Consider the following 20,867-nt stretch of genomic DNA (forward strand, 5'->3'; position numbering starts at 1 on the left):
ACTGGAAACGGAACCCACCAAGGCCGACAATGACGTCTGTTGGTAAGCAATATATTTCGGATGGACAATAACATGGACCATGGCAGCTACTGAGTACACGAGAGCTAGGATAAGGGCTGTTTTCCCGCTAACCACTGCAGCTCTCGCAAGCATTCCTTTCAGCCGCCTAGTACCTACTATACCACGGGCAACACCGTGTAGATGGCAGCGTAACCGACGAGTACGGTGGACAGGCAATGGACAGGGGGGTTGTTTGGGGAAGGAGACTAGACAGCGAGGTCATCGGTCTCATCGGATTAGGGAAGGATGGGAAAGGAAGTCGGCCGTGTCCTTTCAAAGGAACCATCCCGGCATTTACCTGGAGAGATTTAGGGAAATCACGGGAAACCTAAATCAGGATGGCCGGACGCGGGATTGAACCGTCGTCCTCCCGAATGCGAGTCCAGTGTCTAACCACTGCGCCACATCGCTCGGTGGCAATGGACAGACCGGTTGCAGTGCAGCTAATGACACACCAGTCCAGTGATGGATATGAACGACTGCTGAACAGTTGTATACAGTGTGTTCACGCAAGAGCGTACAAAAATTTAACAGGGCATATAAGATGCTCTAGTGAACAATTTGAGACAGGGAACCTGGGCTCGGAGAAGCCAGATAATAGGAATAAAATCGCATTACTGTGTACTTTTTATTTACATTAATTATAGTTAACTGCACATATTATCATTGACAAAATGAACGTACCATTTGTACTGTATCTTACAAAATGTGCTGAAACTGACGGCCGTCAACCTCAATGCATATATGACATCGGCGAACAAGATTCTGACGCACCCTGACAAACGTCCCTCGTGTGCTTCGAATCACATCACAGGCAGCTACAATTCTGGCAGCTAATTCCTTCTCCGTATCCACTAGGGTCTCATACACAAGTGACTTTAGATATCCCCATAGGAAACCATCAAGGGGATTCAGTTCAGGTGACTTTGCAGGCCATGGAGTAGGATCTCCCTTACAATCCAGTGGTCAGGAGACGGTTGCGGATATCCACACTGAAGTGAAGCGCTGTACCGTCATGTTGTATCCACATCCTCTCACGAACAGCCAAGTAGATAATGTAAATACGATACAACAAAACCACTTTACGGACAAGTAAAGTAAACACAACTTGCATCATGACTTCCCAGTGCTCAGGCTCTCCTCCTTGTTTCCTTGCAGAAAATAAAGAATGTAGATGTAAATAAACAGCACAGTACGTGTAAATTTGTACGCGTGTTCGTTGTAAATAAGCTGGAAAACAGTAATGCTAGATAAAGCCGCAGACAAGTTTACTTCTACCGACACCAGGTTCCCTGCCTCAAATTGCTTGGTGGAGCATTCTCTATGCCCTGTTACATTTTTGAACGTTATTACGGAAACACCCTGTATTTCAGTGCTACCATGCCATTAACTAACAGAGGCTTCCCCCCCCCTCCCCTCCCCCCCCCCTCCCCCCCCCCCCCATTCCGGCGCCCCTGATCACTGCAGATCCCCGCGCGCAGTCGACGCGTGGTTTGAGGCGCCACGTCACGGATTGCGCGGCCCCTCCCGCCGGAGATTCGATTGCTCCCTCAGGCATGGGTGTGTGTGTTGTCCTTAGCATAAGTTAGTTTAAGTAGTGTGTAAACCTAGGGACTGATGACCTCAGCAGTTTGGTCCCTTAGGAATTCACACACATTTGAACACTGCAGAGCACAGGCCACAGAGACTAGCATACTCGAAACATGGGAAACGCTAGCACGGACACGCTGGTACCCGCCGATGGCAGGATGCAGGCTCGTCGACAACTAGATAAGACGATGCCTGCTTATCGGTAACCCTATACTGTTCAGTCACGTGTTGGAAGTATTCTCTTTTGAGGAATGTTTAAAGTGAAAGAAATACGAGTTCCTGTTACGTATACAATTTATTGTCACCCAGCTGTGAACGAATGGAAAACCTACTATCTGATCATGTGCGTATTTTCACCTAGGCTACCTCCCCCCAACCAAAAAAAGAATTACCCCCTCCACCCCTCTGACAACCATCTTCCTTCGCCGGATCACCTCATCTCAATCCTATCGAGCACGCCCGGGACCCCATCGAGATGTTGGCAGCGATTGAGCGATCATCAGTTAGCAAGATTCTTCGACAGTTTCAGCACCTCGTGATGTCTATGTGATGATGCTATACAGCGTTCATCGGGGACCTCTGCAGCTAACGTTGCTATAGCCAATGTTGCTAACGGTCCGCAGCTCGTGGTCGTGCGGTAGCGTTCTCGCTTCCTACGCGCGGGTTCCCGGGTTCGATTCCCGGCGGGGTCATGGATTTTCTCTGCCTCGTGATGACTGGGTGTTGTGTGATGTCCTTAGGTTAGTTAGGTTAAAGTAGTTCTAAGTTCTAGGAGACTGATGACCATAGATGTTAAGTCCCATAGTGCTCAGAGCCATTTGAACCATTTTTTGTTGCTAACGCAGGCCCATGTGGTGGCGCTCGATTCCGTGATAGCATATTCGAATTTTGGTGGTGGAAGAAATTTTCAGCGCCAATATTTGGCCAATAGGTGGAGGAGAGGTGGTGGCGTGAATTCTGATCACTAGACTTTGCGGCCGTGTCTTTGTCTGCAGTGCCTTATAGAGTGACAGCATATGTCTCTTTTAATAGTGATCGGTCCTTAGGGTGAGCACATTAAGCTCGGAGGCCTCGTTGGTTCTATTCGAGAGGAGTAATCTGTATGCTAGCGTCAGGTCTCTTCTCACATCTTAACGAAAACGACAACATGCAATACAGCCTCCCATTACAGTCACGTGCGTGGAAAAAGGAAATTATTTCCTACTAGTCCGCTAAATAGACGAGGGGCTCCCAGTCGTATGTTTACTTCTCTCTTTCGTCCACTGATATGCATTAACAAGTACAGAATGGGGAAATTCAATACTCTTCTTTGTAGACGATGTTGTTGTTGTGGTCTTCAGTTCTGAGACTGGTTTGATGCAGCTCTCCATGCTACTCTATCCTGTGCAAGCCTCTTCATCTCCCAGTTCCTACTGCAGCCTACATCCTTCTGAATCTGCTTAGTGTATTCACTCTTGGTCTCCCTCTACGATTTTTACTCTCCATGCTGCCCTCCAGTACTAAATTGGTGATCCCTTGATGCCTCAAAACATGTCCTACCAACCGATCCCTTCTTCTAGTCAAGTTGTGCCACAAACTCCTCTTCTCCCCAATTCTATTCAATACCTCCTCATTAGTTATGTGATCTACCCATCTAATCTTCAGGATTCTTCTGTAGCACCACATTTCGAAAGCTTCTGTTCTCGTCTTGTCCATACTATTTATCGTCCATGTTTCACTTCCATACATGGCTACACTCCATACAAATACTTTCAGAAACGACTTCCTGAAACTTTATACTCAATGTTAACAAATTTCTCTTCTTCAGAAACGCTTTTCTTGCCATTGCCAGTCTACATTTTATATCCTCTCTACTTCGACCATCATCAGTTACTTTGCTCCGCAAGTAGCAAAACTCCTTTACTACTTTAAGTGTCCCATTTCCTAATCTAATTCCCTCAGCATCACCCGACTTAATTCGACTACATTCCATTATCCTCGTTTTGCTTTTGTTGATGTTCATCTTATACCCTGCTTTCAAGACACTGTCCATTCCGTTTAACTGCTCTTCCAAGAATGAAGAAATAGCATCTGTGTTATACACTGCCGGCTTCAATGATTTTGCCGCACCGTGCGGAATTTCCAAGCGCCGTCCCTAACCCTAATCACAATTTCAGACGTAGCCAACACTTTTCAGAAAGCTATTTGTTCATGGCGTCTTATTTTTCAGATATCGTACTTACTCATACCTCTTTTGTCGTGAATACGTCTTTAAGGCCAGAACCAGATATGGAGCACTAGTCAACGAAACAGAAGTGAAATGTTTACAGTGTAACATATTTTGAGTTATAGCTCCAAAATTATTTCGCAGAATGTATATCTAAAATCTGTTCGTTTTTTCTCGTTCCTGAGCAGAAGGGAGCGCGCAGTGCGAGACTTGTAGCAACCAGTGGTCAGCGAAGCTGAGTGCTACACTGTCGACGGTATCGCCGTCACTTCTGCTTTACAGAGTGGAAGGTCATTGGACAGCAAGTCACTGACATATAAGTGCTTTAGTTGTTTTAAAAAAGTATATAAATCGCCAGAGGCTAGTTAGTGTGCCTGTAGGACATAAAGGAAAAGCAGCTATGATCCAATATCGAGAAGGCATATTTTCCGACTTGCCACGGCCTTGGTTAATGGCTCAAAACAAGGAGTTTTGAGAGCACGGTCATTTACTGTAGCCAAAAGTAACAGCTAAATGCTAAATAAGGTTGATTGGGCGCTAACTGTAAAATACGACGAAGTTGGATAAACGAATAGTGGCATGCATCTTAGTTGCTTCAACTCCAAAATAACAAATGGCTCTGAGCACTATGGAACTTAACATCTGAGGTCATCAGTCCCCTAGAACTTAGAACTACTTAAACCTAACTAACCTAATGACATCACACACATCCATGCCCGAGGCAGGATTCGAACCTGTGACCGTAGCGGTCGCGCGGTTCCAGACTGATGCGCCTAGAACCGCTCGGCCACAACAGCCGGCTCCAAAATAAGGCTTAATAGGTTTGTTCCGTAATATCTTAAATATTAATACCTATTGGTTATGACTTCAACACCGAGAAGAAAACAGAGATAACGGAAAACTTAAAATAACTTATAGACACAGCAGAAAAAAAATAATTTAAAGGTCCGTTACAAGAAGAGCAATGTGATCCAAAGGAGAGGGAGTAGCTAGGGGAGGATGCCATACTTCGTTCTACTTGTAAGCGCCCCTTGATCACAACGTCTGGATTCAAAAGACTGTGGCATGTGCTGGGCAGTGCCTATTTTACATATTCTATCTTATTGCTAAGACTTTTTCCTAAGCTACTCCTACAGGCGTTTAAGGATTTGTGAGGCCATCAATCATTTTTTGCTGACATTTATCTTTTACAAAGCTCTTCGTTTCTGCACGGGCCTTGAAGCTGACGGAGGGACATTTCAAGTGTTGTGTAGGAGCATAGCAGAAATAAATTTGCCAACACTACCAGTAGCAATCTCTGTTATTTTGAAAGATGCAACCAAGGTGATCAACTCTGGCGCTTCCTTCGCATCTGTTTCACAACAGTGTAAGCAACCTCCAGTGAAACATTGAACTTTTTGAATTATTCGCACTTTTGACTTGTGCTCACAGTTCTTCATTTACACAAACTTTCACGGTATTGTTTGATTCGTCCTAACCATATTAAAAATTCTTCCGTCCCGAAAGCCCCGGTGCCCTGGGCGGAGGCATGGTTTGCGGCCCCCCCCCCTCCCACTCCCACTCCCACTCCCTTCCTAGAGGAAACACACCTAACTGAGACCTGTTAAAAACTGCTGAATGTGCTTTACGCATGCAGATAGTAATACGATTCGCGATCTATTTGCCTTTATTCCTTATCTCTCAAGGACATTCTGTTGTTATACAAAGAGTTTCTTAGAAGCATCAAAAACTTTGCTTTAAGGCTTAGCATTAGATTACAGCTACCGAGGAGACGGAACAGTGGGCGAGTGTGAACAGCGGGCCTAGCGCGCCTTGGCGTCGCGCCTCCCCCTAATCCGGTCAGGAGCAGGCCGGCCTACTTGTCTGCTTGCACACGGCTTTGTACTTTTATCCGGTAGAGTGGCGGAGTCCGCGCGTTACCGCCGAGTGCTACTATCAAGTGAATACAAAACTGCAAGCCGTACGGGGATCGTGGCTCATGCTTCCTCCTTTTGTTTAAGGCTCACATTTCTGTAACTGGGTCCTAGGGCCCGCGAGGCTTGTGTACTGTATTGGCGTATAGCCGAAACGAAACAAAAATCTGAGAGAAATAATGCCCTGAATGTGGAGAAACTTATCTCAACTGAGGAGGAGGTTGACGAGGTATACTTAGGAAAGGCCGGGTGATACGGGAAGATTTTAGTTAGATTACATCATGGTCAGACAGAGATTCCGAAATCAGATACTGGATACCCAGCAGCAGATATAAACTCAGGTCACAACGTAGTAGTGATGAAGAACAGGCTGAAGTTTAAGAGATTAGTCAGGAAGAATCAATATGCAAAGAAGTGGGATACGGAAGTACTACGGAATGACGTGATACGCCTGAAGTTTTTTAAGGCTTTAGATAAAGCAATAAGAAATAGCTCAGTAGGCAGTACAGTTGAAGAGGAATGGACGTCTTTAAAAACACCCATCACAGAACTTGGAAAGAAAAACATAGGTGCAAAGAAGGTAACTGCGAATATATGGTGGATAACACAAGAAACACTTCAATTGACCGATGAAAGAAGGAAATACAAAAATGTCCAGAGAAATTCAGGAATACAGAAATACAACGCACTAACAAGGGAACCTCCCCATCGCACCCCCCTCAGATTTAGTTATAAGTTGGCACAGTGGATAGGCCTTGAAAAACTGAACACAGATCAACCGAGAAAACAGGAAGAAGTTCTGTGGAACTATGAAAAAATAAGCAAAATATACAAACTGTGTAGTCTATGTGCAAGATAAGCAACATCAAGGAGAGTGTGAGCTCAGGAGGGCAGTGGTCCCGTGGTTAGCGTGAGCAACTGCGGAACGAGAAGTCATTGGTTCCAGTCTTCCCTCGAGTGAAAAGTTTACTTCCTTTTTTTTCCCGCAAAGTTATGATCTGTCTGTTCGTTCATTGACGTCTCTGTTCACTGTAATGAGTTTAGTGTCTGTGTTTTGCGACCGCACCGCAAAACCGTGCGATTAGTAGACGAAGGGACGTGCCTCTCCAATGGGAACCGAAATCATTTGATCGCAAGGTCATGGGTCAACCGATTCCTCCACAGGAAAACACGTCTGATATATTCTATACGACACTGGTGACGGCATGTGCGTCACATGACAGGAATATGTTGTCGACCCACCTAACTTATACACTTGGTGAATGGGTAAAAAGATTCTTCTTCCTTGCCCGATTTAGGTTTTCTTGTGGATGCGATAATCACTCCCAAAAAAGTGATGAAAACATAAGAGTTTGTCACATAAACTGAACATAAAAAACTAAACTTTTCACTCTAGGGAAGACTTGATCCAAGGACCTCCCGTACCATAGTTGCTCACGCTAACCACGGGACCACGGCGTTCCTGAGCCAACTCTGTCCTTGATGTTGCCCATCTTGCACATGGACTACTCAGTTTGTATATTTTGTTTATTTTTTCATAGTTCCACACAACTTCTTCCTGTTTTCTCGGTTGATCTGTGTTCAGTTTTTCAAGACCTATCCACTGTGCCAACTTATAACTGAATCTGAGGGGGGTGCGATGGGGAGGTTCCCTTGTAAGGAATGAAATAAACAGGAAGTGCAGGGAAACTATTACGAAGTGTCTTCATGAAAAATGTTAAGAATACGAAAAAGAAATGATTGTCAGAAGTACTGACTCAGCATTTGAAAAGTCAAAACAACGTTCAATGAAATTAAAAGCAAGGGTGGTAACATTAGGAGTGCACGGGAATTCCACTGTTGAATGCAGGGGAGAGAGAAGACAGATGGACAGAGTTCATGGAAGACCTATATGAGACAGAAGATCTGTCTGATGTGATAGAAGAAGATGCAGGAGTCGATTTAGAACAGATAGGGGACCCAGCTGGTAAATTGTTGTTTATTAAAATACGGCCGATTTCGCGGCCCTAACCCGCATCACCAGGTGAACCTACGTGGTAAAAAGCAAAGTACAGTGTCACCAATTTTTACGAATATTAAAATTAGTAAAGCTCCTAGTCATAAGTTACTATTCAGAGAATGTCGTCAGTGTTATTGCGAGCGAAAGGTAAAGGAGAAGTGCCCCATCCTTTAAAATTTACCTGCATGTAAAAAGAGAAAATATATTTTATAACAAGCGGATGATAATTTTTTTTAAAAGAGGCCGCATTGGCATTAAAGAATTGTCACTGCTAACATGTTTAGCTGCGGCACACGCAAACGACAAATGGTTCTGAGCACTATGGGACATAACATCTGAGGTCATCAGAACTACTTAAACCTAACTAACCTAAGGACATTACACACATCCATACCCGAGGCAGGATTAGAACCTGCGACCGTAGCAGTCGCCCGGTTCCGGATTGAAGTACCTAGAACCGCTTAACCACCGCGGCCGGCCGCAAATGACAATGTGGAAAGGAACAGGTGGCAGTGTGTTACCAGTATGACAGCAGGGTAAGGCAAAAGCGGCCCGCACCAACGAGAAAGAGCTGGCTGGCGGAACGGAAACTATCCATGTGGATACTGTGACGTCATATACTTACGACTATAAGCGTTGGGTCGCTGAGGCACGTCTGCTTTACCTTTCGTACGTCATAGCATTGACGACATTCTCTGAATAGTAACTTTTGACTAGGAGCGATGGGTATGCCTACGATCTTTTAACATTGTGACTATATTTTAGACATTGATTTACTAATTTTAATGTCCATAAAAAGTGGTGACACTGTACTTTGCTTTTTACCGTGTAGGTTCACCTGATGATTTGGCTTAAACCGCGAACCGGTCGTGTTTTAATAAACAACAATTTTACCAGTTGTGAGCGCAATTCTTCATAACATCATGCCTTTCAACATCTGTGGCTGCCCGGAATATAAAATCGTTAGTGAGAAGTTCTAAAATCACTGAAGGAAGTGGCAACAAAACGACTCTTCACGTTGATGTGTAGAATGTATGAGTCTGGCGACATACCATCTGACTATCGGAAAAATATCATCCACACAATTCCGAAGACTGCAAGAGCTGACAAGTACGAGAATTATCGCACAATCAGCTGAACACCTCACAATCACCTGAACAGTTCATGCATCCAAGTTGCTGACAAGAATAATATACAGAAGAACGGAAAAGAAAATAGAGGGTTTGTTAGATGACGGTCAGTTTGGCTTTAAGAAAGGTAAAGGCACGGGAGAGGCAATTCTGACGGTGCGGATGATAATGGAAGAAGACATGTTCATAGGATTTGTCGACCTGGAAAAGCGTTCGACAGTGTAAAACGGTGCAAGATGTTAGAATTCTGAGAAAAATGGGTGTAAGCTGTAGGGATATACGGGTATATATAATATGTACAAGAGTGAAGAGGGAATAAGAAGAGTGGACGACCAAGAAGGATGTTCTCGGAGTAAAAAGGGTTTACTACAGTGATGTGGTCTTTCGTCCCTACTATTCAATCTGTGCATCGAAGAAGCAATGATGGAAATAAAAGGAAGGTTCAGGAGTGGAATTAAGATTCAAGGTGAAAGGATATCAATGATACGCTTTGCTGATGACAAGGCTATCCTGAGTAAAAGTGAAGAAGAATTACATGAATTACATGATCTCTTGACTGGAATGAACAGTGTAATGATTACCGAATGTGGATTGAGAATAAATCGGAGAAAGGCGAAAGTAATGAGAAGTAGCAGAAATGTGAACAGCTAGAAATTTAACATCAGGATTGATGGCCACGAAGTAGATGAAGTTAAGGAATTCTACTATCTTGGCAGCAAAATACCAACGACGGGCCGAGCAAGGTGGACATCAAAAGCAAACTAGTACTGGCAAAAAGGCATTCCTGGCCAAGAGAAGTCTACTAGTTTCAAACATAGGCCTTAATGTTCAAATGTTCAAATGTGTGTGAAATCTTATGGGACTTAACTGCTAAGGTCATCAGTCCCTAAGCTTACATACTACTTAATCTAAATTATTCTAAGGACGAACACACACACCCATGCCCGAGGGAGGACTCGAACCTCCGCCGGGACAAAGGCCTTAATCTGAGGAAGAAATTTCTGAGAATGTACGTTTGGATCACAGCAGAAAGATGGATTGTGGGAAAACCGGAACGGAAGAGAATCGAAGCATTTGAGATATGGTGGACTGATAAGATAAGGAATGAGAAAATTCTGCACAGAATCGGAGAGGAAAGGAATATGTGGAAAATATTGACAAGAAGGGGGGACAGGATGACTTCCATGGTACTAGAGGGAGTTGGGGAGCTGCAGAAAGCCGAAACTGTAGAGGAAGACAGAGACTGGAATACATCTAGCAAATAACTGAGGATATAGGCTGCAAGTGCTACCCTGACATAAAGAGGTTGGCACAGGAGAGGAATTTATGGCAGGCCACGTCAAACCAGTCAGAAGACTGAGGACTAAAAAAAGGAAGAGGTAGATGGTACAGTTCGTTTCATTGGTGCCATTCTGCAGTTCATGGTGTGGAAAATGCTTTTTATAATTAGATTTTGCTACCTGTTGTGGAATGTTGCTGCACTGTGTGACGTTCATACAGGTTGGCTAATGGAATACACAGTGTGCAAGGGATGGTTGGTGGCATGTCTAACACGTGTTGTAGAAAAAAAAAACACAAAATTATCTGGCGAAAAACTATTTACAAACCCTATTTTTTTGGAGGTATAATACAGCTTACTACGCGGAGCTTAATTCGACGCAGTGCTCGACAGTGCGAAGGGAGAACAGAGACTGTGTCACCATCCCCTGCAGGGGGAAAATTTATAAATACTGCATACAAGGAACCCCTTGATGCGATGTCACAAAAGCCAATGATATTTACGTCATTCGCCGCCCCATGTATTGTCTATTTGCAACCACAATACTGGCTTCTAATGGCGGGACTGGAGGTATCCAGAGTACAGCAAGAGGCTACGAAACGTAGTCGAACTGCTTAGTCGACAAATAACTCAAAATAGTGCTATAGTGCTACTGGTGTTGATACAAAGCAGACCAGTGGCAAGATAAACGAAGCAAACGTTGCACTACATCTACAACAACAGTTGCCGAAGTTGACATTTCGTCAGAAATGAACCCAGGGAATTTCGTAGAGTGAGAAAGAAGTGGTAGACGAAATATTAGCATTTGTGCAACGTGGGTCAGTGTAGTGTCTGTTGTCGTATACGCTCGACTGTACGGAAAATGTACAAGAGGAGCACAAAGATGAAGATGCATGCTTAACAAGCGAAAGAGATATTGCAACAGGTGTCGAGTTACGTAGTTCACGATTCTTGCCGGACACGGAGCCAGAAACCCCGTCTCCAGTAAAACGTAGTAATGGGAATTCGTTGTCCAAGGAGCAAGTGCTAACTATAATTATGTACACTGAAGATCATTCACAGCTTATTAAAAAAACAATTATGAATAGATTTCGAATAAGTCCTCAGCATAATGACCGTGTAGAGCATAGGATAAACTACAGGTATTCAAGGGAGGACAAGGCGCACTTGTTACAAAAACTAGTGTTTGCGCATTTCAAGGATGCTCGATGCAATTTACAGGATGTGAGTGACAGTGACCTAGTACGTATGCACATAAAATTGCGTGTGACATACATTACAGTGACTTCAAGGGAAGCAGTGGATGGTTGCATAACTTCAAACAATGCTACAGTCTTGGAAGACGTAAGGAAACGAAATTAAAAATAAAGCATCAACTTGACGATGCACAGTAAATTGCGGAATCGACCCGAAAATTTGTAGATGAGATAAACAAACTTATCCCATCTTTCAGTAAAGAATCTGTTTTCAGCTCCAAGCAATTGGAATTTGAAGAGGAAATGCGGGTGAAAGGAACTCTGAAAATTAGAGGTACCAAGAAAGCTGTATCAAGATCAACTAACATCAGTGCAAGTTTAAATAAAACTATTTATCTGCGTCAGTCACTTTATTCTCTCCCGGGACGCTTTCGAGAGTTTATACTCTCACCTTCAGGTGGAAAACAGCGATGTCTTATTACATGTGTACCAGCTGCATGCAGCTAGTTGTTTGTTTTCGTTTCATTTTGCTGCAAAAAAGTATAACAGATACTTGTTATCGTCATGTGGCACCAAGAGTATGCATTTGAAACGGTTATGGAGATACGTACAATCTGTTCCAGTGTACAGAACACAGCCGTTCGTCATAAACGAACATTTTTGACTTGATTTTTCACAGAGAAACACGTACCACGGATATAAAAATACCAAAGATTGTAGCGCTGTAAATATAGAGTACTTTGCCTCAGAGATCATTTATAACTAGTTTTCCCTGCTGGACAGAGATACATATAGCCATTATAAAATTATTTCTTTCTTTACAACAAGTTGTTCATCAGAGGAATGTCCTGTGTCCCGAATTTGTGTAGATACGGTAGATTTATTGGGTGTGTTGTATTTCACTGCATTAATATGTTATTTGAATCTGGTTCGAAAACTTCGTCCGGTCTGATCTACGCATTGTACAGAACATTGATTGGATTTTATCTTGTATGCATCTGAGTTGGAGAATGTATCTTTATTAGTTTTTTGTACTATGTAACGGTCTGTTACCTAATTATTGTTTGTGGAGAAAGCAACTCTACGTTGTTTGGTCTCAATACATTAGCAATTTTTTGTGAAACGGTACCACAGTAGGGAAAGCGTATTTTCCTGGTGTCTGTCTGTTCGTTATCTTATTTATGTTTCTATCTGTTCCTTTCTTAGCTTTCTTATATATTTTCTCTATGAGTGTAGGTTGAAAACCATTTCCGGCTGCCATCGATTTTATTTTAGAGCTGTTCCTTACTTAATGACTTAAAGACTTTCTGTGTGCTCTGTTCAACGTGGTTCTATAGGCTGCTAATGTGTGTGTGTGGGGGAGGGGGGTGGCATCAAGAAGTACGGACATATACATCAGTAGTTTCCAGTTTTCTGTAAATACTAAGCATGTGTTAACTGCTTTTTCTAGTGATGGTGAGGTCCGAAAAATATATTGAGTTCAGACTTTCTTATTCACAAGTGAACTGAATGTTTTTGTGTACGGCGTTGAATGTCTGAATTACTGCAACATTTTCTTAGCTTCCTGCCTCGGTTATTATTAATGTGTCATCAACACATCTTTTGTAAAACTTAACGTCTTATATATAATAACTACTTCAGCCACTGATAGTCTTCTGTGTTTTACGAGATTGTGTTTAATAATTTTCACTGCATCATGTATGGGGATGTTTGTGTATAAATTGCTGATATCATCTGGAATGTCATTTGTCAATAGCAGGAATGTTCGGTAGCTCATGCACTAATGTGTAACTGTTTCCGACAGAGTTGTTTGTTTCAAATATGTAGTTATTGATCAGTATCTCATTTAGTTTAAGTGTCAACTTAATGCTTGGGCTGCTCCTAGAGCTGTCAGTGGGTCTCTCAGGACAGTCCTCCTTGTGAACCTCTAACTGTGGTGCTTTTGGGTTCATGGAAATGCATCTGTATTTCTCCTTCTCATTAAGTAAGAAGTCAGTTTTCTTTAAGAGTGCCTTGATTTAAGCCTTAAATCTGTCTGTTGGGCGTTCCTTACCTCTTCAAAATTTTGTTGTTGAGTAATTCTAATGTTTTCTCAATATAAGTTTGTTCACTTATAATCAACTATGTGTAGCCATTGTTTGCTTTTGCTGCTTTTGCTTCATGTTCTGTTAGTTCCTTGTTTATGGTTTTAAGTGTTTTACTGTCCTTGTTCGATTAAAAAAAATGCGTTTTGTGCCATTGAGTTCTCGTTCCAACATACTGTTTATCGTGTGATATTGCAATTGTCAGCGTTGCCACTACCCGCTCCATTCTTTGTGGCTACTATTATGTCCTTGATGTGTGTGTTGCTAAGTGGCTTTTCTAAGTTGTATTTCAGACCGTTCTGCAGTAAACATAATTCTGCAGTAAACATAACTCTTTTTTATCAAATACAATCTCAGCTGTGTTTATTACTCTGGAATAAAGTGAGTAGATTCGTTGCTATTTTGAAATTATGAGGGTGGCTACTGAAGGTCTTTTAGTTTACAGAGCTTGGATTTATGTCTATTACTGATCTCTGTGTACTCTCTGGAAATATAATTAGTAATACTATACCACACCGTGTTAGAAGTGAATTTGTGCCTCTTATTTGCAATAAACAGATGCATACGGAACAACTACCTATTAAACAGTTTTTTTCTCTTGTATAAATATTTGATCCCTATATGTAGCAACATTTCCTGGGCAATTTATCGTCTTAGGGAGGCGGGTTCAGAGTTCTCACAAGTAGTAATTTTAGCATATTTCGGTATGATTCCACACTGCAAGCATTCTTTGTCAACTTTAATACTAGCAAGATGTGATCAATACATGAAGAAACATCCCCATAGATGAAGCAGTGGAAGTTATTAAACACAATCTCATGATTATCAGTGGCTGAAATAGTTGAATTCCTTGATTTTCTTGAAGTGGTGCTTAATTACAACTATTTTACTTTCAACAATAAAGTATATAAACAATTGAATGGCCTAGTAATGGGCTCCAGCATATCGGAGACCACAGCTGAGATATTCATTAAACAACCTGAGCAAAAATTATTCAATAACAACAGCCCATGTAGACAAGACATTAAGTTTTACAAAATATATGTTGATGATTAAGTTAGAGAAACCCTCCCTTGGGAACAAAGACGTTTTGCCTGATAAATTAGCCACAATGTCTTCAGAGAACGTTCGTCGTCGCAGTTCGGAGATAGAAAAGGTTAATATGATTTTAGTAACCCGCAGGAGCATCTAAGGAAAGATTGCAGAATTAATATCGATTACTGAACGTTATAACGCACAGATAGTATTAGGAACAGAAAGTTGGTTGAAATCAGACGTTAATGACACCGGAATCCTAAGTTTAAAAAAAATGGCTCTGAGCACTATGGGACTTAACATCTGAGGTCATCAGTCCCCTAGAACGTAGAACTACTTAAACCTAATTAACCTAAGAACATCACACACATCCATGCCCGAAGCAGGATTCAAACCTGCGGCCGTAGCGGTCGGGCGGTTCCAGACTGAAGCGCCTAGAACCGCTCGGCCACCCAGGCCAGCTCCTAAATTCAGACTACAATATTTATCGTAAGGATAAGTTAGTCACCAATGGTGGGGGCGCATTTATTGCAGTAAGGAATTAGTTAAAATCTAGCGAGGTTATCACAAATTCCGAAGGTGAATTAATCTGGGTGAAGTTAAGTATCAAAGATCGGTCAAAAATGGAAATCGGATGCTTTTATGTACCCCCTGGGTCAGGAGCTCTAGTGGTAGTGTGCTTCAGACAAAACTTGCAGGATATCGTTAGTAATTTTCCTGATCATGCTGTTGTAACAGGGGGCGACTTCATCTTGCCGGATATAAAATGGGAGCGTCGTGCTATCAAAACTAGTGCCAGAGACAGGGAGTCGCGTGGCATTGTTCTGGTTATCTCGTCAGAAAATTACTTTGAGCAAAGAGTAAAATAAGAAACTCGTGACGGTAGCGTCTTACCGCCTGGCAACAAACAGACCTGAACTTATCGAATCAGTTAACGTAAAGGAAGGTATCAGTGATCACAAGGCTGTGATAGCATCTATGAAAAAGGGTCTGACAAAGAATGTTAAGAAAGGTAGGAAAATATTTTTGTTTAGTAAGAGTGACAGGATACAAATTTCAGTATATCTGAGCGTCAGCATAAAATATTCGGCGATGAGGACGGGGATGTGGAAAGCAAATAAAAAAAATGAAGTGAATCGTGCAATTTGCCCTAGACATTTATGTTACGAGTAAGGTATTAAGGGATGGGTAAGACCCACCATGGTTCAATAGTCGTGTTAGAAAACTGCTACATGAACAAAGAAAACTTGAATCCAAGAGATGTAAAAACCTAGCTGACAAACGAAAGCTGGACGAAACGAAAATGAGCGTAATGGGAGTAATGAGAGAAGCGCTCAATGACTTCGAAAGTAAAACTTGGTCAACCGATCTGAACAACAACTCTAAGCGATTTGATCGTGTGTAAAATTAATGAGTGAGTCAAAATCATCTATTCACTCACTCAGTGACCGTACTGGCACCGAAAAGGGAGATAACAGAGAGAAGGCTGAAATACTGAATTAGCCGCTCGAAATTTTTTCACCGCGCAAGATCGTAACACGCTCCCTTCTTTCAGTCGTCGTACGAACGTTGAAACTGCAGATGTTGGGATAACCGGTGTAAGTAGCCTGTTTATATGCTTCCATTTTGGCAGCGCTAGCGTTATAGACTGCATTAATATCACTGACAACGCTCTGCGCCCTCTCTAAGAGAGACTGTGGTTGGAAGAACTCGCAGTAGGAATTTAATAGTTATCAGTGTTAGCGCGAGCGGACGGATTGGACGTGTGTCCGTCATGGAGATTTAGTGTTGGCTGGAAATGGATTGTAAAATGAAGATGGATGTATTTGCTAATGTTTGGGTAATGGAATTATTGACGATTATATAATTTTTGGAACTGCATGTCACATGGTTAAGGTAAAATCTACTAAATACATTGTTTGTTCTGCAACAAAATCTTTCCTTTGCTAACCACATGCCTATTAGTAGTTAGAGCCTATCTTTTTATTTAGTTGGCAGTAGTTACTGGTTGCTGTGTTTGCTGTAGTTCATGCCATGAAGATTTTCTGTGAGATAAGTGACTTATGAAACAGTGCAGGTTATTATTAGGATTTCTTCTAATTCAGGGCCATTCTTTTGTGTTAATTATTTGCAGTCACAATGCGTTGCGTTTGTACATTGTGGGTCATAAACGAATAGGATAAGTTTGACTCGCATTTTTCAGGGTAAATTCTGTAGGTCAGTGTTGAAACGAGAAATGTAAGTAACGACACAGCAGATTCAGTTGCATTCAGCAGTTCAAGTAAAAACGTAGAATCATCGGTCGCAGGACAGAAAAACAATATTAGAACCGCTTAGCAGTGGAATGGCGTCAGGATCAGGTGAGATACCTATAAGATTCTACAAACTTTATACGAAAGAACTTGCTCCCCTTCTAGCAGTAATTTATTGTAGACCGCTTGAGCAACGAAGGGTGCCTAGCGACTGGAAGAAAGCGCAGGTCATTCCCGGTCTTAAGAAGGACCGTAGGACAGGTACACACAATTATAGATACATATGGTTGACGTCAATCTGTTGTAGATTTATGGAACATGTTTTATGCTCAAGAATTATGAAGTTCTTGGACAAGAAAAGTCTCCCTGTAGAAATCAACATGAATTCCGCAATCAGAGATCCTGCGAAACTCGGCTCGTTCTGTTAGTCCATGAGATCCACAGCACCGTGGGCTACGGCACTCAGGTTGATGTCGTGTTCCTTCACTTCAGGAAGGCATTTGACACCGTCCATCATTGCCGTTTAGTGAAAATAAATACAAGCTTGTCGCTTATTGGAGCACATTTGCGACTGGATTCAACACTTCCTTGCAGACAGAACTGATCACGTCGCTCATAACGGAATTCAGGCATTCAGATGTAATGGTAATTTCCGGAGTACCCCAAGGAAGTGTGATAGCACCGTTACTGTCTACAATATGTATAAATGATCTAGTAGAAGGAGTCGGATAATCTCTAAGGCTGTTCGCATGTGATGCATAGTGTATAACGAAGAAGCAACGCCAGGAGATAGTAATGATTTGCAAAATGACCTCAAGAGAATTAATGAATGGTGCAGGCTCTGGCAGCTAATACTGAACATAAATAAATATAACATATTGCGCATACATAGGAAAAGAAATCCGCTACTGTATAGATTCACTATTGATGACAAACCACTAGAAACAGTATCTAGCGGGAAAAGCAGATGCCAGAATCAGAGTCATAGGAACAATCTTAAGGAAATGTAACTCATCCGCGCACGCCGTGGCTTTTAAGGCGCTTGTTCGTCCAATTCTTGAATATTGTTCAAGTACATGTGATCCCTACCAGATAGGACTGATCGGAGAGATAGAGAAGATCCAATGAACAGCTGCAAGTTTCGTCATGGGATCGTTTAATCGGCACGAGAGCGTTATGGAGATGCTTAACAAACTCCATTGGCAGACTTATAAGAGAGGTGTTATGCATCGCAGAGATCTACTACTGAAATTTCAAAAGAGCACTTTCCGAGAAGAGTCTGACAACATATTACTTCCCCCCGCATACGTCTCACGTAGTGACCATGATTAGAAAATTCGACAAATTGGAGCCAATACAGAGGCTTACCGACAATCATTCTTCCCACGCGCTTTCGCGAGAGGAACAGGTTTGGAGGGCTCAATTAGTGGTAGTATCCTCTGCTTGTGGAGTATGATGAAGTTGTAGATGAGACATTAAGGAAGCTGAGAACTGTTGAGGTAAAAATTCAGGCATTCAACATTACAGAGAAGATCATTCAGTTCACTTGTGAATATGAAGTCAGAACTCAAGCTTTTTGGACCTCATCATCACTAGAGAAAGCAATGAACACTTGCTTAGTATTTACAGAAAACCCACAAAAAAATGGTTCAAATGGCTCTGAGCACTATGGGACTCAACTGCTATGGTCATAAGTCCCCTAGAACTTAGAACTACTTAAACCTAACTAACCTAAGGACATCACACACATCCATGCCCGAGGCAGGATTCGAACCTGCGACCGTAGCGGTCGTGCGGTTCCAGACTGTAGCGCCTTTAACCGCTCGGCCACTCCGGCCGGCAGAAAACCCACAACTACAGATGAAAATATCAGTGCTTCTTCATGCCACCCACACACACAAATTAGCAGCCTAAAGATCCACATTTCACAGAACATACAAAATGCCATTAAGTAAGGAATAGCTCGAAAATAAAATTGATGTCATCAGGCAGATGGCATCCGGAAATGGTTCTCAACCTAAACTCATAGAAAAAATATATAAGAAAGTTAAGAAAGGAACAGACAGAAACATAAATAAGAAAACAAACTGACAGACGCCAGGACAGCATGCTTTCCCTACTTTGGTGCCGTATCATAAAAAATTGCTAATGTATTGAGATCACACTAAGTAAGAATTGCTTTCTCCACAAACAATAATTAGGTAACAGACCGCCACATACTACAAAAACTAATAAAGATACATTCTCCAACTCAGATGCATACAAGATAAAATGCAATCAATGTTCTGTACAATACGTAGGTCAGACCGGACGAAGTTTTCGAACCCAATAAATCTACTATAGCTACACACATCCAGGACACAGGACATTCCTTTGATAACATAGAGAACAATCTAATAATATTTCACAAAATGAACCAACTCCACAAGCTCAACCTTTATGAAGAGCTCGAAATTTTTACTCACAACAAAAATATGGATAGAACACACAAAATGAAAAAGTTGAGACTATGGCAGTGAGTTTCTATAAGAGGTTTTCAGGTATACTATATGATGTGTTATAACTGTTTCTACCTTCTACTTCCTGTGTTAGTTAAAAAAATCCAAATCCCAAAGCACTGTAGAGAAACAGTATGTTCATACTAAGTTTGCAAGTTTTACACACACACACACACACACACACACACACACACACACACACACACACACAGAGAGAGAGAGAGAGAGAGAGAGAGAGAGAGAGAGAGAGAGAGAGAGAGAGAGAGAGAGAGACAGATTATATATATTAGATTATATATATTTAGTTTTAGGTTACTGTCATATTTTGCAATGTAATACTTTTGACAAGATGATGTAAACAAAGAAATAATTTTATAATGGGTACATGGATCTCTGACCCGCAATGTAAACTAGCTATAAATGATCCCTGAGGCATAGTAACGATCTTTACATCGCTGCAATCATTGGTATGTTTATGTTAGTGGTTCGTGTTTCTGAGTGAAAAATCAAGTAAAAAATGTTCATTTATTACGAGTGGCAGGGTTCTCTACAGTGCAACAGATTGTAAATAACACCATAGCCATTTCAAATGTATAATCTTACTGCCACATGACGATAACAAGTGCCTGTTATACTTTTTGTGAAACCAAAACGGACAATCAGCTCTATCCAGCTGGTACACATGTAACGAGGTATCGCTGTTTTTACCTGAAGATGAGAATATAAACTCTCGAAACGCGTCACGGGAGAAAACAAAAAATGACTGCCACAGGTAGATTGTTTTATTTGAACCTTTATTCTCAAAACAGTTGCAGTTTCCTTAAAAAAACAGTCCACATGGGCGACATACGGCAACATCAATTCCTTAACGCATTCATGTACACTTATGCCGACCGTATAATTTAAATTGTAAATTGGCTGGAATGTTATTTATTGTGCTGCGAGAAGCTGGAGGTGCTCCGGCCCCTGCGATTCTTTCTCGTGTGAGTGATCTTGCAAGGGCAATAGGAAATATTTACGTCACAGGAAGCAAGAGTGGGAAAATGGGCATAAGAGAACAACAACTATGGTATGAGCACTACTTTTGGTCAACAGCTGATCAAAATAACTTGCTTTTGCTTGATTTCTGATAAGAATCACGCTCATTTATAGAAAACTACCCTTCCTGAAAAGTGTGTGACATTGCAGTTCATCCCACCTGGAACCATTGGACAAATTCAGTCTCTGAATATTTATTTTTTATCTTAAAGGAAAACAGCTTCACGGTAAGCTCCACGACAGACTGTTTCGCATTCGGTTGCAAGCCATCACATTCCATCAGTTCTCATCACCCCGTTACACCACTATGATTCTATATGCATTCCTTAAGAATGGATACCTAGCTGAACGTCCTGCACGGTCTGTAACTCCCAAGGATTTCGCCTTCGATCTTGATAAACCGAACCTTTGTGATCACTTCGGCGCGTCGATTGTCCTTCTGTGTTTATGGTGCAAGTTAATAGTTTGCTTTGAATACTTCTTGAATGTCGATGATGTCCATTTTGTGACGTGTAATACATACATCCCTCAGAAGGTTGCGCTCTGCACCTCTGAGACACTCATTTTCTATCGATGTCCTGATGCAT

At 41.8% G+C, this 20,867-nt stretch overlaps 1 protein-coding gene across 1 annotated transcript in view; it reads right to left on the reverse strand.

Moving 5' to 3' along the window:
• Positions 1–20,867, reverse strand: part of LOC124789099 (myrosinase 1-like) — a 190,114-nt gene that overhangs the window by 135,159 nt on the left and 34,088 nt on the right. The gene's annotated exons all lie outside the window — the stretch shown is intronic.

Source organism: Schistocerca piceifrons, chromosome 1 (assembly GCF_021461385.2).
Source record: "Schistocerca piceifrons isolate TAMUIC-IGC-003096 chromosome 1, iqSchPice1.1, whole genome shotgun sequence".
NCBI classification, from domain to species: domain Eukaryota; kingdom Metazoa; phylum Arthropoda; class Insecta; order Orthoptera; family Acrididae; genus Schistocerca; species Schistocerca piceifrons.